At 48.5% G+C, this 27,528-nt stretch overlaps 3 long non-coding RNA genes across 7 annotated transcripts; all 3 read left to right on the top strand.

Annotated features, from left to right (window-relative positions):
- The first annotated feature begins 788 nt into the window (after nt 1-788).
- Nucleotides 789-17,740, top strand: LOC112656262 (uncharacterized). Of its 4 annotated transcripts, none has more exons than XR_004809509.2 (4): nt 789-1,137; nt 15,269-15,335; nt 16,831-17,066; nt 17,501-17,728. It is a non-coding gene; the product is annotated as an uncharacterized LOC112656262 (long non-coding RNA). The 4 variants fall into 4 exon arrangements; XR_003134224.3 differs by lacking the exon at nt 789-1,137 and adding an exon at nt 2,324-2,779 and having other exon boundaries at nt 17,501-17,727; XR_004809510.2 differs by lacking the exon at nt 789-1,137 and adding an exon at nt 13,989-14,154 and having other exon boundaries at nt 16,831-17,077; nt 17,501-17,740.
- A 455-nt stretch (nt 17,741-18,195) lies between these two features.
- LOC118352415 (uncharacterized) lies at nt 18,196-22,653 on the top strand. 2 transcript variants are annotated; one of them, XR_007406221.1, is made up of 2 exons: nt 18,196-19,070; nt 21,483-22,653. It is a non-coding gene; the product is annotated as an uncharacterized LOC118352415 (long non-coding RNA). The 2 variants fall into 2 exon arrangements; XR_007406222.1 differs by having other exon boundaries at nt 21,480-22,653.
- A 3,719-nt stretch (nt 22,654-26,372) lies between these two features.
- LOC112656269 (uncharacterized) lies at nt 26,373-27,007 on the top strand. The gene is made up of 2 exons (XR_004809540.2): nt 26,373-26,627; nt 26,848-27,007. It is a non-coding gene; the product is annotated as an uncharacterized LOC112656269 (long non-coding RNA).
- The last annotated feature ends 521 nt before the right edge of the window (nt 27,008-27,528 follow it).

Below are 27,528 nucleotides of genomic sequence, written 5' to 3'. Positions count from 1 at the left end.
TGCAAATCTCCAAATCGCCGCTCGCAGAGCCTCTCGCACACACACACAATGCATAATAGGCGCACCTGTATGTCCATGCGCATGTATACACTGCGTGTGGAGACACCCTGAGGGTACACGCGACACGCGAACTACATAGTTCAGCACACCATTATGTGTCTGTAGGCGTGGTTTGCATAAACACCATCACATGCACGCACAGGCACAAGCACGCAGGTATTCACACATCTGCATGTACACACCCAGTATAGACATGTACTTCCTCCTCTCTGTCTCTACCACTTCTTTTTTTTGAGATTTATTTATTTATTTATTTGAGAGAGAGAGTGAGTGGGGGAAGGGGCAGAGAGGGAGACTCTCCAAGGAGATTCACTGCCCAGCGCGAAGCCAGATGCAGGGCTCCATGTCACGAGCCTGAAATCACGACCTGAGTCGGTGCTTATCCGACTAAGCCACCCAGGCGGCCCCACGCACTACCCAGCGTGGCCTGGATCCGGGAAGCTTTGCCATCGCTCTGCCCTTCCCCGTCGGGTCCTCATTCATCTCTAGTGCAGCCCGGCTTCCTAGCGGGGGCCACACTCCCGATACGCGGTCTCCATGGGCGGGGGCCCAGGATGCCCAGCCAGCACGGGCGCCTAATCTAAGGCAGCGCGTGCTCCAGCAGAGGGTGTTCGCAGGGTGCCGAGAACCGGGGCACCTGGGTTTGAAGGACAGAGCTTAGGGAGGATTTGTCCGTGTTCACAGGCAGGGCAGGGCGGGGGGCGCTAAAGGGACCTGGGCGCCCGGTGAGGAAGCGGCGGCTCGGGGACAAAGGGCCGCGGCGGCTTGGCACCGCTTGCCCACCTGCTGCGCCCGGGCCGGACCGAGCAACGCGGGGCTGCCTGGCGGCCAGTCGGTTTATCGTGAGCCCACGGGTGTGTGAGTGAGCCGACCCCGGGGTGGAAACTCTCCTGAGAAGCTCCGGCTGTGTTCTCCAGGCAGCCGTTCCTTCGGGAGAGAGCTGAGCCCCCAGATGCTAAGCAGAGGACGGATGTGGTTCCATCTGGTGGACGAGGGCGACTGAGACGCGGTACCGGCTCCTGTGTCGGGGCCCCTGCAGGCCTGGCTCCAGGCCCAGCTCCTCTGCCTGCAAGCTCTGTGAGTGCAAACAGGCTACTGCATCTAAGACCCAGTTTAAAAAAAAAAGGGCGGGGGGGATTGTGCTCAATAAGGAGGGTATTTGGAGAATTTCGCGCTCTGCTTCCCATGGAGCAAACCCTCGGGGTAGCAGCTCCTCCGTCACCAGCTGTGGGGAAAGCATCAGGGCTGCAGGTGGGACCTCGTCACCTGGCTCCCAAGGTGACCAGGGCAGGTAAGCGGGGGAGGAATGGGTCTCTGTCCTGAAAGCAGCACAGGCTCAGGGAAGGGACGGCGTGAGGGAAGCGCGGCCTCCGCCTCAAGCCTGGACTTCCTCCTGCCGCGGATGCAGCCGGGCCACCCTGGCGTGGGCTGCAGACCAGAGCCACTGGCCCGGCCCCGTCTCCCTTCAGCCAGGAGGCACGAAATGGTCTTTGAAAGTTAAAAAAAAAAAAAAAAAAAGTTAGTGTGAGCAAAATTTTTAGACAAAAGCCCAAGGGCATTTCCTCCCTCTAAATATCTTTGGCCTATTTCCTTTTTCTGTACTTTTTGATCATGACTCAAAGCAAGAAGAGAAACTGAAGCTGCCTTGCCCAGCGGCTGGCTTGGGGCGCGGGGCGCGGGGTTCTCCCCTGCCCACCCGGCCTCTCCTCGGCCTCCCCTTGGGCAGCCACTCTGCCCTCCCTGCCCGAGAGAGAGGCCTCGGGAGGAAGGGGCCGTGTCCCACGGATCCGGATTCCCTGGAGAGCGCGGCCAGCGTGGCTGCAGGGCTCGGGCCGGTGGCGGTTGCTGAGCTCCCTGCTCTCCCATGTGATGGGAATCTTGAGCCCTCGGAACATCAGTTTTCCTTTCTGTGAAATGGGCGGAGGTTGGGGTACGTGCAAAGTAGGGGGCCTACTTCCCAGGCTGCCAGGCGACCTCAGGGGACAGTGGGAGGACACGGGGGAGGGGGGACCCCGGGCGTGTCAGGAAGGCACCCAGGCCATGGCCTCCTGTCTACCCCTGATGCCACCTCAGGCCTTCCCCGCCAAGCCTGGCCTCGAGGCTCCTGCCTGCAGCCCTTCCCTGAACCCTTCTCCTCAGCAGCCCAGGCTCTGGCCCCCTTGCTGCGTCTTGGGGGGAATCCGGGGGGAGAGTGCCTGGGGGTGAGCAAGGCGAGTTTGCAGAATGGGGGGCGGAGTGTGCGGGCAGGAGGGGTGTGGGTGGGAGAGGGCTCTTCCTTCCTCCTGTGTGGGGACCTGGACGGATGCACGCCCCACGCCCCGCGCTGCAGCTGGCTGCAGAAAGAGCTCGGCAGCCAGAGCCTTAGAAAGACGCCCCATGCCCTTGGAAGCTAAGTGGATGGAACCCCCCCTGCCAGCACTTGGAGTTCCCAGCTAAGTGGCGGGGGCGGCTCACCCCGGGCCATGGGCTCGATGCGTCTGAGTCCAGCAGGGCCTGGGAAGGGAGCCGGTGTGCCGCCCTAAGGAGACTCTAGCAACGCGGAGGCAGGATCCCTGTTTCCTGCTGCGGAACCTGAGGCCCGGGCACGGGCAGTGCCTTCCCCTGGGTCACAGCTGGGCTGGAGCTGAGGACTGTGCCGCCCCTGCGCCTCCCTGCAGGTGCCCTCCTCGGGGTCCTCAGAGCCCCTGGGGGCTCCCTCCCGCTGAGCAGCAGAAACGTGGTGAGTGGCCACGGCCTAGAAAGGGCCGCAATGCATACTGTTTAGTCACTTGCACAAACAGCACATAAACAGCTCTGCTGGTTTTTAGCAACTCAGGTGCGGTGTTTATTCCCCACTGGGCCGAGCTCCACATACCTTTGCGGGTACTTCGTGTAAACGTTTACTGCATCCCTGTGACCCCAGACAACCTCTGTTTCGACAACGCTTAAGAAAGCAGCCCCGTCCTGGAGCCCAGTGAACTCAGCAATGAACGGGGAGGGCGGGGGGCTCCCACGATCCATGCAGGACGAGGATGGATCTTAAAATAACAATGAGAAGTAAGGGAGGCCGGACAAAAGAAGTGTGCATCTGTGGTTCTATTTACATGAAACTCCAGAAAATGCAAGTGAGTCTGTTGCGACAGAGGCAGACCCGTAGTTGTTCAGGGAAGGGAGAGGGCCTCGGAGATGCATCACCCAGGGCACAAGGAAACTTTCAAGGAAGAGGGTTATGTTCACCACCACCTTGATTGTCGTGCTGGTTCCATGGGCACATACACATGTCAGATTTATCCAATTGGATACTTTAAATATGTGTAGTTTATTGTACGTCAGTTATGTTGGTGATGATGACGACGATGATTTATCATTTATGAATTTTAGCTTTGGGGCCAGTTTACCACGAGAAAACTATGGCAGGGGACGTCATGATACCATCATAAGCAAGCACACGCCTACAGAGTGTAAGGTCCGTCCTTTGCCCATCTGTACCCCTGACCTATCGGGAACCTTCACCATCACAAGAAGCCCACTTGAGAGCCTACAAAACCTCAGACCCCTTTCTCTGAGGCCCTCCCCCTGCTCCGCACATGTACACAGACAGGCTAGGCTCCTGTAGCCATGTCCTACTATGCGATCCGTCTCTCGTGGTCACAGTTTGGGGGACCTGGGTTGGAAATCTGTTTCACATCGGAATAAATGGACCACACAACACGTGAACAAGGGGGTCGAGATGACCACGTTGAGGCTGCCGTCTTGGATCATGTGAATGGAGACGCTGCGGAAGCTCATCTACAGAACAAAGGAAGGGCGAGTAGGTTATCAGGGAGGAGAGACGAGACACACAAAGATGCCTCTTCTTGGCTGTTCAGACGTCATTGTGGTTCTCATATGCAAAGAGAATGTTGGCCAACACACGGGGGCTGGGGCACCCTTCTGCATTTAGGTGGAAGGAGGAAACCCCTCTGGTGCCAACCAGGCTAGGGGTCACGGGCGGTTGTCACCAGTGGATGCTAAACAGATACCTCCTAAGCAACGGCTGGAGGTGGTGGGAGTGGAATCAATGTGTGGCCTTTCTCGATTGGCTCCTTTCAAGTAAAATAATGTGTTCGAGGTTCATCCATGTTGTTGCATGTATCAGTGTCTATTCCTTTTTATTGTCAAATAATATTTGATTGTACGGATAGACTGAATTTTGTCTCTCTAGTCACCAGTTGCCGGACACTTGGGCTGTTTCCGCCTTTGGCTCCTATTGTGAATAACGCAGCTATGAACATTCATGTAGACTTTTTTTGTGGAGACCTATGTTCTTATTTCTCTTGGGCATAACCAGGAGCGGAATTGTTGGGCCATATGGTAACACTAACTGTTGAGAAATAGCCCCCATGTTTTCAAAGCAAATGCATTATTTCTCATTCCCACCAGAAATGTGGAGTGTTCCAATTTCTTCATATCCTCCCAATCTCTGCTGTTTTCATTTTTTAAAATTATAGCTATTCTCGTGGGTGTAAAGTGGTCTTTCATTGTGGTTTGATTTGCATTTCCTTAATGACTAATGATGTCAAACATTTGCTCATGTGCTTACCAGTCATTTGTAAATCTTCTTTGAAGAAATGTCTGTTAAAGTCTTTTGCCCTTTTATTTTTGGTCTTTTGTTATTGAGTTGTAAGAGTTCTTTATATATTCCAGACATTACACCTTTATCAGATATGTGATATACAAATATTTGAGCATATTTAAGACAGATTTAAGTTTTTGTTGGGGTGCCTGGGTGGCACAGTGGGTTAATCATCTGACTCTTGGTTTCCGCTCAGGTCAGGATCTCAGGGTCATGAGGTCGAGCCCTGTGTCAGGCTCTGTGCTGAGCTCGGAGCCTGCTTAGGTTTCTCTCTCTCTCCCTCGGCTCTTCCCCTCCCTATCCTCTCTCTCTCTCTCCAAAATACATAAATCTTTAAATAAATAAAGTCTTTCTCTACTCAATCCACAGAGTGTGCTTCCTTAGGAACAGTGTCTTTTAGCTGCTTTCCCCTCCTGTGGTTGTTTCTTTGCATGGCTTATAATTTTTGTGAAAAGCAGACATTTCAAATATTCCAGTGTGGCAGTTCCATAAATGCTTCTAATTGCAGACATGTCTATTTTTTCTTTAGTTCTATCGGTTTTTGCTTCGTGTATTTTGAACTCTGTCTCATGAGGTATAGAAATATCTAGAATTATTATGCAGCCCTAATTTATTGAACACCGACTCTGTGGCAAGTGTTCTCCTCTGTGCTTTCCCTAGGTAGCCTCCTTCCTCTGCTCAAAGTATATTCAGGGGACATCTGGGTGGCTCAGGTGTTGATCTCAGGGTCATGAGTGAGTTCAAGCCCTCTATTGGGCTCCATGCTGGGCAGGGAATCAAATTTTTTTTAAAAAGTGTATTCAGTAGCCACAATATCAGTTTTAGAGAGGAAAATCGATGCATGAAGCCTTACACAGCAGGAGGAAAACCTAAGCTGTTAGCAAGAGTCCTGGTTTTCACTAGTGAGTCATGTTAATGGGTGGTGATTCCAACTTTGGGCCAGGCCAGGGGAAGCGATTGCAGTCTCCCTTGAAAATTTGGCCCTTCTGTTGCAGTTGAACTTGTTCCAATTTTGGCGCATCACACACACACCTATTACCAAGATGAGAAGACAACACGCTTTTCCTGGCAAAATAGAAGTAATTAAGGTTGGAGCCAACCTTTGAATTCCTCGTTTCTGTTCTTCTCTTGTAATTTCTGCGAGGCCTGAGAGAGCTGATCAATGTCTTCCTGTCCTTGGGGTTGCACAAAAGCAGTCCCGAAGTGGCCGGTGAGAAAAAAGGAAGCGTCTTAAATAGATCTCTGTTAATGAGTTCATAAAACCCGCGGGCAAAGCAGCTCAGTGGCTCACCCGCTTTGCCGATCGAGCTTCCTTCAAATGCTTCTTCCCCCGAAGCCCATTTGTTTCTTGCTGAATCGCTCAGAGAGAAAGAGCATTGACCTTTAAGTCAAAAGCAGGGATTTGAGTTTTGGCTTTTCACTCCGTGAGTTTGTGACTTCGAGAAAGTGACTTAAGGAATCTGTAAAATGGATCTGCTAAGAGTGTTGTAAAGGCCGTTTTGATAGTAATATGTGAAATGCTACTTAAATATGGGGTCCTGTTATTACTATTATCTTTCTTTATAAATAGAGGAAGCCTGCTTCCTTCCGTGTCTGCTTGGCAGTCAGAGTCAATACTGATAATTGTCATTTCTGAGTTCCTTCCATGGGACAGGCACTTTTATTTACATGGTGTCGTTTGGCCCTCATTGACCCATCAACCTTGTAGGATCTTGCTCGTTGTATCCTTTTTCTACAGAGGATATTGAGGCTCAGAGTGGTTTACGTGCCTTGCCCATAATCATGCCCAGAGTGTGTGTGGAAACCAGGACACAAAATCGATTTTAAGCAAAGCTGCTCTTCCACACACCTCTCCTCTGCTTCATCCCTGAAAATGGCAGAAAGGCTCTCCCGAGCCTGCCATACACAGCCCTGCAGGTTGCACACTGAACGCCTCCAGAGAGTGTCATCTTCATAGATATCAACTCGAATGCCTCCCCCCACCACCACGGAGGTGTGCAGTGTTCCATCCATGGTCCGTATCAGAAGGCTCTGGAGCAGTTCGTGGGCCTTGTTCAGACAGCTGCAACCACATCTTGAACCCTGCATCCCCTCTTGCAGTTGTTCTTGGAGGTACTTTCCACACTTAAAAATCTGAGTAAATGACCTGAAGGCACCTGACCACACTACCTCTTCACGTTTGCTGTGACTTTCTCAACATGATGATGCTACAAGTGCCTTCTTGGCATTCGCCTTCCACGTGTGCCGACAGTGCCTGCTACCCTCCGAGAAGTGGCTGTGAAAGAACTGCCTCACCGATTTGACCGTAGGATGCCAGGACACGGGCAAAAGTGACTTACTTTCTTCGAGTTCATCTTCGAAGATTTCCTTCATCTACTTGTATACTTAGGCCACTTTTTAGTGTCTTAGAGGCAGTCTCCTGTGAGATAAACTCTCTCATGTCTCACTTCCAGAAAACGCGGCTTAGCACGGCTCTATGCACTGACTTTCAGTGGATCTGAGCAAGATCTGTGGTCTGGGCTAAACACACTTAAAGATCTTATCTAATCAGCTCAGTAATAGTTAGAAAAAGATTATTCTACTTCTCTTACCTGGCTATAGGGTTCTATAGAATGTGCTCACAGTCAGGAGCTTTGATCTGTGAAGTTGGATGCATGGATAATTTTATGTCTTGCAAAAGACAAATCTGAAAGACAAGATTAGAGACGTCCAGCATGATGTCTAGTTCACAAAGCAAATAAGAGTCTGGACCACGTTTGAGCTTTCCTTCGCAGATTCCCATAGCAATCACTGCATCCATTTGGAGGTCACAGAGACTTAAATCTTTTGCGTTTTTCAATTCCTAAGAGAAAAGATTTGCTACAGAAACGTTGTGGAGAACATTATTTAAAGCCTCTCCAAGTTATCACAGTGATTTTAAGCTAAGTCCAGTGAGCATTCCAGCAGAATAAGTCCATGTCTCTGTCAGCTGCCCTCTTCCAGAAATAGCCCTTTCTGGAATTCTCTACCCCATTAGAGTCAACATACAAGAGTCAACAAAAACAGTAAAGGGCAGAAGTCCAACTGTCGTCTGTTAAGAATTGCTTCAGCAAGAACTAGCCCCAAACCAAGCAGGTGTTCCTAACCCTGTATGACCTACAGAGCAGTAAGGAGGAAGAGCCCAGACGGCGCCGACTATTGGTCGTCACTTGGCCAGATGACGATGCTATATTCATTCTCAGAGACTTGGAGATCATTTAATCCCCTCAGAAAACTGTGCTTATGCTGCCAAGTGGTCCCCTCTCCTGCTCTTACTGTCTTAAACTGTGGTCTCCAGGGGGGCACAAGTCTTTTACGTCTAAATGTGTATGTTGATAGAACTACATACAGTAATGCACATCACAAACTGGTGACAAAGAGGGCCTTCTTGCTCTCTTTCAAAATCTAAGTTCTTGTGAACAACTGAATGAGCTTGAGGTAGGCTGCTCTTGATGGGAAAGGAAAATAGTATTTTTGAAAATAGATACGTCTTTTAATTCAGTGGAAACTGATGCTGGTCCACAGCTCAAGGGGTTGTTGTTGAGTACAGAAATCAGACTGGGAGGGGTTGGAATGAAAGAGAGAATTCAGGAGACAGAGACTTAAGTTTTAAGGTTTCCAAATTCTTTGTGTGGCTTGACATGATTCCAAAAATGTTTTCCAAGTGAAATACAAAGGCAGTAGTTCCACTGAATATTAGTGTTTCTGCCTCCAGCTCCCTCGAGGGCATCCGCCTTTAATCAAATCTTAGCTGGTGGGGAAAAAGTTTACAACATGTAAGCACCATTTGAAGTGTTCCTTCTGGTTGACCAGAAACATCGAACAAGACAAGAAAGGAATGGAACGGAATGGAATATAGCATGGGAAACTCTTTGTTGGAGATAAATTCTTGAAATGTATCTGTCCTAAGGTGATGGTTTGCCATCTTTCTTCCTTGTCTTCATTGAAATTCCATGTGGTCGTGATAGAAAATGTAAATGGAGACAATTTGGAGCTTTTATGGTTGAATGGGAGGTGGTTACACAAGCCTACTTGATCTGTCACCCATACATCCTCAGGGAACATCTGAGGCACTTCAAGAGCTTGAAAGAACATAGTGAAAACCCAGTGGACTAGGGAATTTCTAGAATCTCACTGTGGGGAACGAGGTGTTTGTTCTTGAGCGATTGCCAGAGGAGGTCAGGAAGAGAGCATCAGAGTGTGAACTCCTGATGGGAAGGATTCTAACTGACTTATTTCTATATCGTTGGTGACTAGCATAAGACCGGGGTCATGGCAGGTGCTAACTAATTCAGCAATCCGTTAAATAAGTGACTATATTTTCAAAGTCTGCATTTGAGTGACAAAAGTACCTAAAACTAAGGGAGCCCAGGAAAGTAAGTATCTTAAGGAGCATGCATGTGGGCCTTTTGTGACTTGACATCCTCATCAGTTGCCTACTTAGAGAAAATTAGGTCTAATGAGGAACAAAATAGATTGACACTAATGAATTTCCCAGCTTAATGAGGTACAGCCTCATTAGGTTGAGTTTATACCCACCCTTGAAGTTGGCTGTAAGAACCTGTATACCATGGTTTTCAAATTTTAGTGGGCATAAGGATCACTCCAAAAGTGCTAAACAACATAAATTTTGGGTTGCTCACTAGAGGTTCCAATTCAGCAGATCTAGGGCAGGAACTAGGACCCCTTTTACAAATAGCTCACAGAAACCCTGATTGCCATGGGCACAAGGTACAGAAGAGGTTGACTGTGTGTTCTTGGAGATGACAACTATACTTGTAGATTTTGTGAACTCTGGGCAAAGTAGGAATCCCCGCACCGACTTTGAAGGCAGCCTCAAAGCATTCTATTCCTCCAGAGGTTCTCAGAACGGGAACTTCCACCTCATGGGCTTTCCAGCCCTTGCCCTGCTATGGGGCTTGCCGGAGGAGGCCTTGGGAAGGTGACCCCAGCTGTAGCTGTGGCCTGGATGTGCTCTCTTGACACATTTCTATTCAAACCCTGGAATGACCCCAAACGTCGTAGTTGGAATGTGTTCAAAAGAATGTGGGAAGAGTGACAGAGCAACACAAAGTGAATCTCTGTAACCACATTCCTTTAAGAAAGTCATTTTATTAGGAATCTATTGAAATCTACCAGCAGGACAGGATGGAAAAACCAAATTCCTTTGTGATTATGATATTTTCCTAGTAGCTAAATATTATGACTATGAGGCACGACCTTTAGATGCCTCTTCCAGATGGTAATAGCAACTGACATTTGTATAATGTGTGTATGAAGGGCAATTCTAATCAATTAGCCTGCAGAGCAGACTTGAGAAGCAGATACAGCAAATTTGAGTTTTAGAATATTAATTTAATTTTATTTTAATCCCAAACGTAGTTAACATACAGTGTTATATCAGTTTCAGGTGTGCAATAGAGTGATCCAACAATCCTGTGCATTCCTCGGCGCTCATCGCAAGTGCACGCCTTCATCCCCATCACCTGTTTCACCCACCCCTCCACCGTGCCCCCCAGGTCACCACCGGTTCATTCTTTGTAGTTAAGGGTCTGTTTTGGTTTCTTTCTTTGTTTGAAATATAGCATATTAAGTGGTCTCTGAAATGAAGAAACATGATCTGAGATGATGTTGGTTCCATAATTAGCTTCAATGTCAAAAAATCTTTTAATACCATGGAGGATGAGTGAAATAGTATGTAGCAGACAAAAGCCTCTAAAGACAGATTAGAAAGGGAACTCCCTCCCCCTCACCATCTCCAGAATGTTCTGAGCAACAGTGGCATCTTTATAGGAGGTGTCAATCAGTCACATCACATCTCATTGGAGTGGATCAAGTCATGGTATTTTTTGTTTCAACAAAATACTGAACAATCAGCCTTTTACAGCTGAAACATCCCTAGATTATTGATGAGATCCATTATCTCAGCTACCTCTCAATCTTGTCAGCTCTTCCTCAGAAATACCTAAGTGGAAACACCACCCCAAAATTTATAGAACCTAAAACACACATTTCTGAGGCAGCGGAAGATCCTTGCCAAGAAGCCTTTTGATACTTAGCGTTCTCTTACGGAAACGTTGTTCCATCTTTGGGGAACATATGTCTCCCTTTCAATTAACAAAAAGATCTCAAATTCTATCTTGTCCCAATTCAATACCTCTCTCCTTCTTCCTCTGAGAATTACCAAATTTCATGGATGGGATCTTCTGTGAACAGGGATTCTTAAAAATAATCTTCTGCAAGTGTGGAGTAGAATAAAGCGGGGTGGTAAAGACCTCTAGAGTAGAAGTTAAAAAATAAATGGTGGGTTTTATTCACTCGCATGGCTCTTACCCCATTAAATACAGCCTCGTACAACTAACCTCCCTCTTTGGGCCTTGGTGTGTGTCTGGAGTTTCTCATTTAAGAACTTCCATCTTTACCTTCCTCCAGCTCTGATATGTTCTAGTTTGCCATCAGAAATACAACAGTTATAAATTGTCATCATGAGGGATGGGAAATGTTAAGTAGTCGGCTTGTTTCCCAGGCAGATAATTTTCCCAGAGGGGACTCTGGAGAGCAAAACACTCTATGGGAAGGAGCGGGGGGTGGGTGGGAAGTATCAAGGGTCTAATCAGGGCTAGTCCATTATCCAGATAAGATCTGGTTCAGGCACATGGATGCGGGCGTAGCTCCATAAATGGAGAGCCCTGTTAGCCCAAGAGGACACTGCACCCTGCCCAGAAGGGTGACCATGAGCTCCAGGGGCAGACAGGGCTCCACACACTTGCCTCCACCCAGCCAGCCCCCCATCACCCATCTTCCCACGTCTGCGTCTGCCCTGGGTGCAGGAGCTTTGAACACCCAATGAGGCCAGCACGACCACTTTCCTGATTTTTTCCTAGAAGGCTGTGTCTGGTGGAGGGGAATGAAGGCAAGGTGAGAGGAGGAGGATGGATAAAGGACACCAAAAGCTCTATGAATTAATTGTCTGCTGCTATGGTTGAGTTCCAAAATGAGTCCTTTCTGCTCCCAGCTCCCCTTGTTCCCTCCCCCCCAGCCCCCCACCCCCACCTTATGATATCCACAAAAGCTGGGGCAGGCAGGGCAGAAGCAGGAGTCCCTACTGCTCTGCCCTAGGTCCCCAAGGTGCCAAGTCCTTGATGGTGCAGTGGTCCAGGCCTCAGCCAGTCAAAGCAGATGCTGGCCATGAAAGGGTCAATCATGACCTCACAGTGTATCTATTGAAATAAGCTGTGTCCCGAAATTATTATTACACTAGCCAACACCAAAAACAAAAAAACAACAACAACAACAAAAAAAAAACAAAAACAAAAAAACAACTGCTCAAAGTCGTGCTGCGAAAATTTCCCCCCACAACAGAAGACCTACCGTCGTGGGAGGGGCCTGAAGTGTCCCCTTTCCTCGGCACATTGGTCGAGACAGTGCAGCAGACTCTGGGCAGGGAATGGACGCGGGGTGAGCGACTCTCGCCCTTCGCCAGGCTGCAGTGGTCTGAGATGACAAGTTGGAATCAAGCAATGGGAGCATAAACCGAGGCTAGGAGTTCCTTCTAGATGATGGTTGGCATTTATTTGTATGAAATTTGGCCTTGAATGATACTTGCCTTCCAATTCTTAAAGACTCCGCAGAAAACAACACTTAAAATCTTTACACCAGGAAATCACTGAGAAACCAAATATTTTCCTCATCAAAGAATTGCAATACATACTTTTACCCCTAAAGTTACATATAAGTGTCTACAACATTTGTAGATACTTAAAAAAAAAAGATATTGTTTGTAACATATCAGGTCTAAAAAAATATACACCTAAACTTTTAAAGAGGTAATCTGGATAAGATTGCTTTCTTTCCTATTTTTTTTCTAACATATACACACATAGAGAAAAAGATTTATTTTAAGGAATTAACTCATGTGACTATGACAAGTCAATGAGCCAGAGACCTGGAAGAGCCAGGGTGTGGCTCCGACATGCTCTTTGATTTCCAATTTTTCAAAATAAGCATTTATATGTCAAGGGAAATGTAATGTGACGATTCTTGTTAACCATCCTGGAGGCCTTTCTCTGTGCCTGGTTCTGGGCTCAATCCTCTGCGTGCCTCGTCTGTTTTAGTTCCCCCAGATACCCTTTAAGAGTGGAACTTGCATTATTCACATTTAACCGACAGAAGCAGGCTTCTCAAGGTTTGGTGGCTTACCCAAGGTCGTTATGGCAAAGCCAGGATTTGAACACAGGTGTTTGGGGACTGTGGGGCCTTAGGAATAAACTCATTAATAAAATCAGGAGTTCTTCAATTTTCCAGTGCTACCAAACCCTAATGCTTTCAGCAATATCTAACCACTAAAATAACCCTAACATGGCAAACTCTGGCATCTTATCTCAATAAGCAGATTTTTCCTTTGCCTCTTACTACTTTGCCCTCTCTCTCTCTCTTTTAACTTGAAACCCTGGGAACTTAGTAATTCTGAAACTCAATCTCATTTGTCAGGACCCTAGTTGTTCCAGGACATTGGCAGAAAATTCATGGTGTCAGAATATTAGTTATTTTAACAAAAGCATTAATTTTTCTTCGGAGTTGTCTCGCTCGCTCACTCGCTCGCTCTCTCAAAGGTGAGTGCTCACACAACCTCAACTGACCGCAGTTCGCCTCCTGAGTGTGGCTAACGGAGGATTTCTCTTACTCCCTGGAGGGAAGCGTGGGCACCAGCCTGTCATCGCGGCAGGCCTGCGCGTTAGGGACGCTCCGGCTGGGCCTCCATGGGTACACAGGTTGCGAAGGCGGGTGAGTGAGCAGGGCGCAGAGTGGCTGGGTGCCGGGGTGCTCAGTGTGCAGGACCGCTAGCCCCTGGGGAGCACGGCGCACCCCGGACCCGCAGCCTTTGGTGCGTGTGTGAGGTCTCCGTGCACCCTGAACCACCCAGCCGAGCTGGGGCTCCTCGGGGGAGTCAGCGCTGGGGCCTGGGAGCCCCTGGTCGCACCATATTTGCCGACCGATAACCCTGACTTTCCATTTCGAGGCCCTGACCAGTGGACACCCCTGCCTGGCACCACTGCCCGGGCTGTTGCTGTGGCCGCCACTCAGCCCCGGAACCAGCTGGCCTTCCCTGGGAGCCACCTCCCAGCCCTCCTGAGCTTCGGGGCATGAGCACGGCAGCGCTGGGCCGGAGACCTTTTAAAAGTGAGATCACCCAAAAAAACCCACAAAACTGCAGGCTGCGCAGCTACGCAGACCGTGCAGAGGCCACCTGCTGGCGGTGTGAGCCCGAGACAGGAAGACCGCGGGTCACCTGCTCCACCCTCGGCCCTGAGCGGCCACATCAGGTGACTCATTCTTTTTCTTGCTCTGCACCTGTCCACGAATGACGGCGAAAAGGCCAGGAGAACCGCTTTGGGGGTTAAGAGTGACCTTTGGCAAGCAGCCAAACTTGCAGCTAGAGACTCTGAACGAGGACCAACTGTGCTTCTCTACCTTTGTGTCCGGTGAGGCCACCGCAGGCCGGGCTGAGCACCCGCGCTGGGCATCGTTCTGTGGCCCTGGGCCCTGGACGCCGGCTCCGGGCAGCTGGCCTCCGTACGCCCACCCTCCGTGCCGCCGCTCTGGCTACTTCTTCAGTTCCAGCAAATTGCTACTTCCTTTGCCCCGTTTCACCATTTTCTTGTGTTTTCCATCCTGTAAGCCTGTCAAATGTGCAACCTTTTCCATACGGTCACCCTGATAATCTTAGGCAATATTGGCCTCTATCCTTCCTCCTCCTCCCCACCAACAAATAAATACCGCTTGGTGGTGAGATCTTGCTTCTTAACACTGGGGCTCTGTCCTCTGCAGCCACATAGGGGTTACTCAACAGAATGGCCCCTTGGGGACTGTGGTCTGTCCCCTTCATGTCTCTCCTTACTCTCCTCGTATAAAACTTGCTTTCAAAGGGCCCCTGGGTGGCTCAGTGGTTGAGCGCCTGCCTTTGGCCCAGGGTGTGACCCTGGGGTCCCGGGATCGAGTCCCGCGTCGGGCTCCCTGCATGGAGCCTGCTTCTCCCTCTGCCTGTGTCTCTGCCTCTCTCTCTGGATCTCTCATGAGTAAATAAATAAAATCTGTAAAAATAAATAAATAAACTTGCTTTCACAAAGTTTAATGAAGTTGATTTTCATCCAGTCATGGAATGCAAAAGCTCTTAGGGACCACTGGATGAGAAGTCATACACATAGATTGAAATTCCATCTACTTGACCTAGCTTAAAATTTTGACCTTGAAGTCATCTTCCTAACAGATCCTCAATTCAGTTTCACTACAGACCACATAGCAGCTTCACGGTCTGAATTTTGAAGTTGTTTGGTGCCACATTTTTATTTAGTTATTTTCTTTTTTTTATTGAATAAATCTACCATGTAACGTGTATCTCATGTAGTGTTTATATAGTACGACTGCCTGTGTAGCAATATCTGTCACATGACATAATTGTAGCACAGTATTATTGTCTACATTCATGATACTCTGTGGCTTATTTAATAGTCATTATAGGTTTGTACCTGTAACCACCATCACCCCCGCCCCCCAATATCACGTGGTAGCCACCATTTTACTCTTTGTGTTTTACAGGTTTGACTTTATCAGACTCCACATATAAGTGATATCACACAGCACCTGTTTTTGTCTCGTTACTTTGGTAAGTGTAATATGCTCAAGGTCCAACCATGTGGTCACTAAGAGGAGGATGTCCTCCTTTCTCACAGCCAAATAATATTCCATTGTGTATATATACTACATTTTTTTAAAAGATTTTATTTATTTATTCATGAAAGACACACAGAGAGGCAGAGACACAGGCAGAGGGAGAAGCAGGCTCCCTGCAGGGAGCCCGATGTGGGACTCGTCCCGGGGTCATGACCCGAGCCAAAGACAGATGCTCAACCACTGAGCCACCCAGGTGCCCTGCAGAAGGGAAAATTAAAGCCAGGAAAGAGCAGCGGACAGGCTAGGAAGGTGATGGGGGTTGTCACAATTTTCTATAGGAGCAGCAAGGGAAGGCTTCCCTAAGAAGGTTCCATTTGATTAACAGCTGAAGGAAATGGGGCGTCTGTGAACCTGGCCGAAGGGAATTCCAGTGAGAGGGACTCCCAGTGGTGATGGCTTGAGATGGGCACATGCATAGAGTTTGTGAGGAGAGAAAGGCTCAAGTGGACTGAGCAGCTGGGAAGGTAGAGGAGGGAGTCGGGGAGACCAGGCAGTCTCCCCTCCATGGGAAGCCACGGGAGAGGTTTTCCCAGAGGAGTGATGTGTTCTGGCTCTAATGCGTTCGCTCCAGCTGCTGTGTGAAGAACAGGCAGCAGAAGCAAGTCTGAAATTGAGTAGAGAAGTTGGGAGAAGGCGGTAGCTCTGGCCAGGGCGTAGCAGCGAGATGATGACAAGCGGCTTGAGAAACCGGATGAACAGGTTTTACTAAGATGGGTTACCTTTATGGAAGCAGCAGGATTTGGGATGGCAGAGAGGTAGACGCTCAGTGTTTGATATATTATGTTTAAGATGTCCATAGAGAGGCGCCGGGGTGGCTCAGCGGTTGAGCATCTCCCTTGGGCCCCGTCCGTGACCCGGAGGTCCCGGGATCAAGTCCCGCGTCGGGCTCCCTGCATGGAGCCTGCTTCTCCCTCTGCCTGGGTCTCTGCCTCTCTCTCTCTCTCTCTGTGTATTCTCATGAGTAAATAAATTTTAAAAAATCTTAAAAAGAAAACTGAAGGTAATATATTTAATATAAACAAGCTGAAAGTAATCTAGGATATGAAAAAGGAAAAAAGAAAAAAAGAAAGCAAGCAAGCATTTCCTAAAGTCACCGTTCTGCTAATGAGCGAGGTTAACACCTCAGTGCTTTCCTCTTTCTCTTCTCTCTTGCCTGGAATGAGGCCCTTATCACGAATTCCTGCGGACAGAGGAGGTGGGGACACCGGGGAGGGCTTTCCTACGTCAACACTGAGCCCTACCAGTGCTCTGGTTCTTAGGGACTCTCGGCGGGAAGGCGTCTTTGGGGCTTGCCACCCAAGACCTACTCTGTGTTCTTTGGGGTTCTTCCCTAAGACTCTAGCACTTTCCACGTGAGGTGTCATGTAGCCTCTTAAATTCATGCCAGCACAAGTTAGATAAAGATCCACATTCATTTTTTTTCTCAGGTATCTGAACTTTCTGAGCGCTGTTAGCGGAACGTTTGTTCTGATTTTGATCCGAGGTCAAGGTCTAGAGTCTGCCCACGGCTCAGGGCGTACCTGTGCATTCGTACTTCTGATAAATCGTGCCAAACTGCTTCTGCACAGTGACCGGACCAGCGTGTACTTCCACAAGCGATATCTGGAAATGGCTGTTTTCCGGAAAGCCTTTATGAACCTGTTATATTTTTCTAGGCTGATGGGTAAAAAAATGGTATTTCCATGTAGTTTTTAAAAAATATTTTATTAAAAAAATATATATTTTATTTATTTATTTATTTGAAGGGGGTGGGAGGGGCAGAAGGAGAAGCAAAATCCCCGCTGAGCAGAGGGCTTGACCTGGGGCATGATCCCAGGACCCCGAGATCATGACCTGACCTGAAGGCAGATGCTTCACTGACTGAGCCCCCCCGAGGGCCCCTTTATATGTCTTTCTGTGTGGTCTTGTTTGGACTGATGGAAGGTGTTGTTTTGGAAATAATTATGTACATGCTGCTCTGCCAAATTCTCTTATTGCATGTATTTTTTTTTTTAATTTATGCTCTTGGGTTTTCATATTTATAATAATACTATTTGCGAATAATAGTAGTTTTACCTTCTTTCCAATTATACTTGTAATTTCTTCCTTGTATAATAGACTGGCTCAACCTTCCAGGAACTGTTAAATAAAAGCAGTGAGGGCACCTGGTGGCTCAGCGGCCGTCTGCCTTCAGCCCAGGCCGTGCCCCCGGGGTCCCGGGATCGAGTCCCGCATCGGTCTCCCTGCATGGAGCCTGCTTCTCCCTCTGCCTGTGTCTCTGCCTTTCTCTGTGTCTCTAGTGAATAAGTAAATAAAGTCTTAAAAAAAAAAAAAAAAGAGTCGTGAAAGGAGCCATTCTTGTCCACTCCCTGAGGTATGTTTCTTTTTAATCATATTGAGGAATGATTTGTCTTTTTCTATTTCACCCCTATGGTTTTGAATAAAGAATGTTTTTGAATTTGCCAAATGTCTTTGATGTCTACAGAGATACAAACTTTTATTTTTTTTTTTGTTTTTTTTTTTGAGATACGAACTTTTAATACAATCTACTTAAAACCTTTCATTAGAGTGACCTCTTAAATAGATTGAATTATTAGATATCATTATATTGAGCTACTCTTATCCTGCTGGAACAAAGGGTGTTTGGCATAACATATAATTCTTTCCGTATGCTGCTGGATATGGTTTGCCAATATTTTATTTGGGATTTTCCCTCAATATTTATTACAGAGTTTCGGGTGTGCGTGTGTATGAGTGTAGAATCGAGGGTGGAGGGGGAGGTCTTTATCAAGTTCTGGTATCAATGTTACATTCCTTTCATAAAAAGAACATGAGGCATTTCCTTCTTTCTCTTTGTTCTGAAACAAATCACATCGGAATACTCTGTTCCTACTTTTTTTTTTAAAAAAAGATTTTACTTATTTATCTGAGAGAGAGAGCACAGAGGGAGGGGGAGAGGGAGAGAAGCAGGGAGCTGGGTGCGGAACTCGAACCCAGGGCCCTGTGACCACGACCCGAGCCGAAGGCAGCGCCTGAGGCGCCCCAGGATGCTCTGTTCTTTACCAGCCGTTGACCCCGGCACATTTTGTGACAGAGGCTGCGGCATTTCTTCTCTGCTCACTTTGTGCCTAACTCTCAATTTCCTAAATTATGTTGTCGACTGACCCACGGCAAGAAGGCGAGTGAGAGCTGACCACATCCCTGTCCTCCTCGGTCCTGGGAGACTTCAGAGAAGTCACGGGAGGGACAGAAAATATGTGGGAAAAGAGCAAGAAAGAAATTCTTGGGAAGCGGCGGCTGCAGACCGTCGGCATGTGCTCTGCGTCTTCACATAAAGTACGTGCGCCGGGGACTGGCTGGCTTGATCCCAGGTTGTTGTCGGCTGCTGGCACCTTGTAAAGACTCCGAACGAGGGTGTCCTGTGCCTGAGGTCTCCGGGGCCGCCCCCCGCAGTCGTGTTTGCAAGAGCCTGAACAGCACCGGTCACTGGACACCCATCCAGCAACGAAGGCTCCGGGCTGACGGGCACAGATGGGGACACCGAGGGGGCTCTCCTGGGCGTCAGAGCTGGGGGTGGGAGGAGAGCAGCAGCGCGGCCTGCCCGCACACACGAGCACCCGAGAGGGCGGCAACCGGGGGAGCCGGCCGCAGCCCCCCGCGACTTAACAGCCTCGTGCTCCTAGCGCAGGTACAATGTCACTTAACCAAGGTAAAACAGTGGCTCCTGCGGGCTTCGTCGGGGAAGCGTCTGCCTCTGGTTCAGGTCGTGATCCCAGGTCCTGGGACCCAGACCCACGTCGGGCCCTGCTGGGGGGGCGGGTGCGGCTGCTTCTCCCTCCCCCTCTGCCCCTCGCTCTCTCTTTCTCAAACAAATAAATAAAATATTTTTTAAAAAAGGAATGAGAGCAAAAGAGAGGAAGCCCCAGCAAGACGAGTAATGTAACACGGAGTCCCCGAGCGAGGGAAGTCCTCAGCCTGGTTAGCAATCGTGGGATTTACCTGCGAGTCCTCAGCCTGGTTAGTGATCGTAGGGGTTTACCTGCGAGTCCTCAGCCTGGTTAGGGATTGGGGGGGTTAACCTGCAAGCGACAGTGAGACAGCCCCGCATCCGCGCTGGGTTAGTGAAAGCCGCCGACAGAGCGAGTGTCGGGGACGATATGGAGCAGATAACGGTCGTCCACGGTTTCCAGGAGTACATGCGGAAATTACCTGGAAATTACCTGGGAAACACTCTGGATGACCTCGCAGAGTTGAAATTAGGATGAACCGGGGACTCCGCATCGTATCAGGGCTCCTCTAGGGAAGGGGAAGCCCCTCGAATCGCAAGTAAGGCGCCGGGTTCTCTGAACCCCACGTGCAATTTCCTGGCCCGACCGGTGCTTCCGTGTGGGGTTACCTTTAGCTTCACAACAGCCGTTCACATGATGCTTCCTCTTCTTTTCTGCCTACGTGCTGCATTGATGATTAAAATGCTTGTAAAACGTGAAAACGTTGCTCTCCGCGTGCCCCTCGGTGTGGCTCCCCGGACACAACCCCTTGTCTTCTCTTCCAGGACGCCTGCCCGCCTTAGGTATTTCTAGTACTTGTTTAAATTACTGTTTCCCCCCCAGTTTGAGTTACTTTTGTTCTCACTAACGTAAGTTGGCCGGTTTGGTGCTTTCCTTTCGAGGCAGCCCCCACTCAGCTGTCTGTCGGGTTCCCCGAGTCAGGCTGACTGTGCTGCCAAGTCCCTGGGGCTGCACCACGGATTCTCTGTCTCAACCAGGGGCGAGTCCATACCCCGGGGAACATGTGGCCAAGTCCAGAGACAGTTTCACCAGCACGACTTGGGGAACGACTGGCATCTGCTGAGTAGAGACCTGGCTTGCTGCTGCACATCGTAAAACACCCAGGATAGCCTCAACCAGCAAGGGATTATCTGACCCCAAATGTCAAGATTGCCGAGGTTGAGAGACACGGCCCTCGTATGTGTCCCCCTGGGAAATTCAAGGGAAGAGAAGGGTGCAAGCCCTAGGACTTTAAAAATGACAGTGAATCTGTCTCCTTTGGAATCACGCACCTAGTAACCCTGCAGCTGCTCCGAGTCATCAGCACCGCTTCCTTTTCCAGCTCCCAGAGAGAACAGGGAGGGGAGGGATTTTGAAACACCAGCTCTGGGTGCTGGCAGGGGTGGGGTGGGTTCCTGGTGCTGTTCAGGCCCGGACACTTTCTTCACGCCTCCCCCCATCTGGGCTTGCACTCTTGGGCTTGCACTTACCAACGGCCACAGCTCATTGCTGTGGAGTCCTGGGGAGGGGGCAGGTGATGGCTGCATCAAACGGGGTAGAGGAGCACGAGGGCAGAGCCCAACTTGTCCTCCCCAGTGCCAGCCACCTCCACCCTGGGCCACAGCGTGTCTCACTGCGCTGGCCAACACACACACGTACACATGCACGTGCACATGCATGCACCCATGCACACGCACACATGCACACAGGCACAAACACGTACACATGCACATGCACACAAATGCACATACACATACACATACCTGCACATACACACGCCCATACATGTGGACACGTGCACATGCACAACATGCACATACGTACACATGCACATGCACACAAATGCATATACACATGCACACACATACATGTGGACGCACAGGCACACACACATGCACACACATGCACATGCGTAGACGCTAGTTCAAAACAATCTTCCATCCCCCAAGGGGTGTCTTCTCTCCCTCTCTGCTCCCTCCCTTCCTCTCCTCCTCCTCTGTTGGTTCCTCCTCCTCCTCTCCACTCTCCTCTCCCTTCCTCTCCTTCTCCTCTTCATCCTCAGTCATTCCGAGTCTATACAATCTTCTACAGTTTCCTCGGGTCTGATTTCACCAAAGGGGCCCACACCCTGTGGCATCCAGGCTCTCGTGGTGACAGCAAGAATCAGGCTGGCTATTTTGCAATGTTGTTTATGGAAAGCAAATACCACACAGTTTCTCAAAGATGGGTAGAGTTTCAGCAGTGTCTCCAAAAACAGTGAAAACACAAATTTTGTCCTGTTTTTCTGGCTCACTTCACTTGTTTCATTTGTTTTGTTTTGTTTTTTTAAGCAGGCTCCACACCCACCATGGAGCCCAATGTGGGGCTTGAACTCACCACCCCGAGATCAAGGCCTGAGGGGAGGTCAAGAATTTGAGGCCAAATCAGCTGAGCCGCCGAGGCACCCCTATTTCATTTTTTGGAATAAGTTTCTGAGGTGCAATGGACTTTGTTTGGAACTGTTGCTGAGAATACGGAACAATAACTTAGCCAAATGCTTTAGTTAAGTCATAAACACTTGGGCCTCTTGAAAGCTGATGATACTTAATTTTATGTCAGGATAGTTGGGGTACAGTGCCCAGCTGTTCGGTCAGACACAAGGGACATAGATGCTGCTGTCCAGGTGTTGTGCAGGTGTGGTTACTATCATCAGTTAACTTTAAGTAAAGGAGATGACTCTTGATAATGTGGGTGGGCCTCATCCACTCCGTTGAAGGCTTCAGGAGCAAAAATGGATTTTTCAGGGAAAGATTTCTGCCTCGAGACTGTGACCTAGAAATCCTGTCTGAGTCCCCAGCCAGCCAGCCCACCCTACAGATTTAGGGCATGACATGTCCACAATCACATGAGCCAGTTTTCCAGAAACAAATCTCCCTCCATAAATGCAGACATATCCCATTGGTTCTGCTTCTTTGGAGAACCCCTACTGATATAGAGGTTATTTGTACCACATCTTTTTTTTTTTTTTTTTTAAGTAAAAGGGCTTTTAGGTCAGTTGTTCGGATGAGATTCTCAGGGTCAGTTTACCGGGGCTGAGAAGAAGCAGGTGTAGCTGGTGCTTGACTAGACCTGCTCCATTGCCCAGAGGCACCACACAATAGCTTCTTCCGGTGAAGTCGAAGCTAAGTTGACCCAGAGTAAACGGACACCTTGGTGAGAAGTAGTGAGGTAATTAAATGCTTTTTCCCAGAATCACATGTATCTTTCCGCCAAAGCTAAGTGTACAGCTCTTGAAGCATAGCCAGGAGCCCTGGGAGCCCACACATCTTTAGCCGTATCCACCAATCCCGACATTTAGTCCCTCATCCGTGCAGCGTTTACTGAGGAGGACAAGGATCCTCTCTGGCCTGTTCACTCTGCGTGGAGCCACCCGGGCGCCTGACACAGCGCCGGAGCATTTGTGGAATGAATATGCGTCTTAAATTGCCCATTTCTGTGTCCGTTAAATTAAAGAGTGAACTAGAATATCTGTGGAGAGGTGTCATCTTTGTAGTTTGCTCCACCGTAACTTCCGTCATCGGTGCTTATGGCCGGTGTCGCTCCTTGCTCCCGCGGTAGGGACCCTGCAGGTGGGGCACTGGGCCCCCTCCAGGTTTGGGGCCAGCGCTGCTCCAGAAAAGCACAGTGTTGGAGGCTTCGGTTCGGTTCGGCAGCTTGTTCTGGGCGTGCTCGGCCCTGAGCTGCGGGATCGGCGAGCTGCCACCCGAGCACACCTGGCAGGCTGTGCTCCCCCTGTTCTGCCGCTGGTCCTGAAGGCAGGGGGCCGCTCTGTCCCTCCGGCGGGGCCCGTGATCCGGGGTAATGGCCACAGCTGTGGCCTCGGCTAGGCTGGCGTTCGAATGTCAACCGTGCCTTTTACGAGCATGGTTTGCTCACCTGGAGCCGTGCACCTGCCTCAGAGCTGCCGCGAGTCCGAGGCGGTGGTTCAGCCTGGACACTGCCAGCGCCTGCCCCTCCGCACCCCGGGCATGGCCGGTCCTGCTCCCCACGCTCTCGTGGGCGCCCTGTGCAGGCCGGGTGCCTCCTGGGGCCGCGCGCCGAGGGGGGCTGAAGCTGGGTGTTAGGCTGCAAACCGTGTCGTAGGAAACGGCAGGTGTCCGTTGAACAATTCCCTTACAAACACCCACTGAGTGTTACCTTCGGGCCGGACGCCTTCATGCATTCGGAATTCAGCGGTGAACAAGAGGAAACCCCATGCTTGCGTGGAGCTTACCGAACGTGCAGAAAATTGAAATTGGTGTCACTAGAACTGGAGGGAGGCCAATGGCTGGTGGTCGGGAAAGTTTCCCTGAAGAGGTGCATTCAATCAGATCCTAATAACAAGAAGGAGGTGGTCATGGGACGGTTAGGAGAAGAGGTTCTGGGCGGGGGGAACAGCTCGTTCCAAATCCTGACACATGGTGCCTGGAGAACTGAAAGCATTTTGTCCTGGGTCAGGCCAGCAGCTGGTCGACGCACTCTTGTAGAGCGACTCTTGCAGGGGATGGTCCGTGATGCTAATGGACATCCCATGTGACGAGAAGGGCTCTCAGGTCCAACAGACTCGGGAAACACAGCCCACAGATCATCCCCCTTCTTGTGCTCGCACGCTCTCTCTCTTTCTCAAATAAACATATAAAATCCTTTTTTAAAAAGAGATGCTTGCGGGTGCCTGATGCTTGGCTCAGTGAGTTAAGCATCTGCCTTCCACTTGGGTCATGATCTCACGGTCCTGGGATCGAGACCCGTGTTGGGCTCCCTGGTCTGCAGGGAGCCTGCTTCTCCCTCTCCCTCTGCCTGAGACTCCCCTTGCTTGTGCGCGCTCTCTCTCTCTCTCTGGCAGATAAACAAATAAAATCTTTTTTAAAAAAAGATACCTGAAGACAAGGCACACTGGGGTTGTTAAACATCAACCACCAATGGAAGCTGCTGTTTCCCCTCCACCCCCATCGCACCCGCTTCGGGAGCCTCACCACCCAGAGCCTTGTCTGATATACCTATTTACTCCCAATTCTTCTTCTTTTTTTTTTTTTTTTTTTTAAAGATTTTATTTATTTATTCATGAGAGACACAGGCAGAGGGAGAAGCAGGCTCCACGCAGGGAGCCTGGTGCAGGACTCGATCCCAGGACCCTGGGGTCATGACCTGAGCCAAAGGCAGACGCTCAACCACTGAGCCACCCAGGCATCCCGGAATCTGTCTTTAAAATTAACGTTCTCAAAGCTAAGGTCACAGATGTATTCAATTCTCTGCTTTTAGCTAATTTGACCAGATTTACAGATAGGAGAGATTTTTATCTTGCCACTTTACTCTGTGCTGGCCTAGCAATCTTTGTCGGGGGGTGGGGGGTGGAGGGGGATGATTTCCAGAATTTATTCTCTTATCACTATTTCTATACTTTTTTTTCGTTTTCTCTAATTCCCCAGCCTTAGATTTATGCATTCTCCTTAGGTGTATAAAGATTTATAGTCTATCTTTGTATCAGTGTCAATGTCTTTCAAAGATTGAGAGAGGCCCAAGCTATTTCTAAGATTTCCAAGTTAGTGGATTGTTTAAAAATGGTAAAAATCCAAAATATGGTGCTGAAATTGTGGTATATTTTAACTGATTATATTTTTGGAAATATGGTTTTTCATATACAGAAAATTACCTAGTAATAAAATTAAATTTTTGGTAAGTTATTCTAGATTTATTTAAAATATTAATTCCCAGTGTGATACTCAGTTGGTCTGCCCAGTACCCTTTTCCTACTTTAGGAACAAAAGAATTTTTTTTTTTTTTCAGAGCAGAGATGAGAACAGCTGAACAATTAGATCTCTGGTCGTAAGAGGCTGGTCTCTGACAATGCATTGGTCAATGCAGGGAAGTCCTTTTTTTTTTTTTATACATTTATTTTTTTATTGGTATTCAATTTGCCAACGTATAGAATAACACCCAGTGCTCATCCCATCAAGTGCCCCCCTCTGCCCGTTACCCAGTCACCCACACCCCCTGCCCACCTCCCTTTCTACCACCCCTAGTTCGTTTCCCAGAGTTAGGAGCCTCTCATGTTCAGTCTTCCTTTCTGATATTTCCCACTCATTTTTTCTCCTTTCTCCTTTATTCCCTTTCACTATTTTTTACATTGGGAGGTCCTTTTTGAATAAAATAAGCAGCAGCTTTGCTTTCTGCCCATCACCATTCTGTTTCTTCCTACCAGAAATGGGGACATGGAAGCTTCAGTTGCGGTGGTTATTTTGTCAAATACAGTGAAATGGAAGAAGAAGAATCTGGCAGACAAGTAAAATCCTCAATTGTTATAACCTCTAGTTGTTCAATTTCTCTATTTGTGTCCACACACGCTCCTAACCATGCACAGTGGTCATGTGGTGAAGGTCTCTTCTTGGTTCTCCAGGTATCTCCTGAGACTGTCAAGTCGTTTTAGAGTCCCTGGCCTGATGGCCTTCTCACCACCCGCCACCACATGCAATCCTCATCAGACCACCTGCTTTTGAAAAAGAATATTCCTTCTCGATGACCACATCTACGGTGTGAATTCCATTTAATATAAGAGCATTAATTATTGATATTTATGGCATTAGGCTTGCCTCTTTATGTGAAGAGCTCAAAAGCACTCCATTGGTGTCTCTTGTCCTGTGCCTCAGCAGACGGCCGTCTGCAGCTAGACGTATGTTTGCTAACTCCATTTATTTTCCTTCAATAAATGCTTCCCAGGGATAGTTTTTCTGTTGGTGACTTTACAGAGTTTTTTTCCACTGATGACCTTCCTCCCCATGAATGATCCTTAAAGTTCCCCACATCGCCACCCTCCTCCTGGGTTATACAGTGTACTCAACCCCAACGCCCACCCATTAAGAGCTTGCTACAGTGGCTTTTAGAGTTGGTTCCCCTTGTTTTCTCCACCATGTTTGACCCTGCCTTCGGCCTCCTGTGCCTTCTGAGATGCCCCCACAAAAGCCACTGGCAGCCACTTGTCCCCTTCTAGTCCCCATGAGTGGCCATGCTACCTCCTTTTCAGCACAGACAAAATGTTTTCTTCCCTAACACTGAATAGAAGGCAGAATTTGCAGAGTGTATTATTCCCAGAGAATAATAAATAATAATAAAATAATCATAAGTAATTATTTAAATAATAAATAATAAAAGGCTCCTAATGCCACAGCTACTGGAAGAACAAGTAGACATTCCACTCAAGAACTCACTAGCCGATGACACAAGATCAAAATGTAACATTGCTCCCAATTCAGATTCCGGTTGGTCTCATGCATGGGCAATTACATAAGTCGTGATGCTGACAGAGCAACGCTGAGACATGCTCTCTGGCACGTGGCCTCCTCTGTTTGGTGGCCAGTTTCAGTTTCCTGATAGGTCTTGTTCTGTAGCTCATCCGGGACAGATATGTGACAGGGAGCCAAGGACAAGCAGAAAGTCTGCAAGCGCAGGAAAGGTTAAGTCATCTTGTAGGTGATGTTCTTGCAGACACCCACTCGCTTTTTCCTTTCTGAAACTGGGTTATAACCTATTGGTCATTGGCAAGTTGACCTCCAGTGAGATTAGAATTTTACCCAATTTGCAAAGGACAGGTCTTGGTCATTTGCACTAGAAATGATGAGTGTCTATTTCAGCTTTTCAGGGACATGCCTAAAGCTTGTTGTTGTCTTGCTTAGTTCTCTGGTACAGGACCCTGTTCTACCTTCCGTAGAAGGAACCACTGAGCTTGGACTTGCTGGAAAACATGTGGGCAGTTTTCCTTGAGAAGTGCCAGGCTGAGACTCCTACTTGCTACAACCCACCCAGGGCCAGTCGTGCCTCTGCCACCAGCAATGAGGACACCAAGGAAGGTCATGCATCCTCAGGGCTCATTGAATTAGGGCTCAATGTCTTCATCTGTGAAATGGGAATGATACTATCTATTTTGCAAGAGTGTTCTGCAAATTTTAAATCACTTCAAGGCATACATGAGATGTAAAACTGCCGTCCCACTCACTATTCATGGAATATTTATTGAGTGTCTAGAGTGAGCCAGACACTGTGCTAAGGATGGAGTCCCTGCTCCTAAAATGCTTATAGATTATCTAGTAGGGGATACAAATATTTTACAGATAATCTTACAAATAATGTCATAATGAGAATAAAAATTAAGAAAGTGAACAGGATACTATGTTCGTTGCTGCCACCACTTCACGCTGGGCACAATATTATATTGGAAATCAGAATTGTTTAAGGTAAGGCAAGTAAGAACACATGTTCACATTCATTTCTTGGCAGAAAATTGGAGCCACTACATAATGGGTTTTACAATATACATAGAGTTGAAAGTTGTCTGGTGGGCAATCATTTGTTTTGCCTTAATCTTCTCAA

The sequence above is a fragment of the Canis lupus genome, chromosome 26 (assembly GCF_003254725.2).
Source record: "Canis lupus dingo isolate Sandy chromosome 26, ASM325472v2, whole genome shotgun sequence".
NCBI classification, from domain to species: Eukaryota; Metazoa; Chordata; class Mammalia; order Carnivora; family Canidae; genus Canis; species Canis lupus.
The sequence above is the reverse complement of the archived record's forward strand: the minus strand, read 5'-3'. Positions and strand labels throughout refer to the sequence as shown.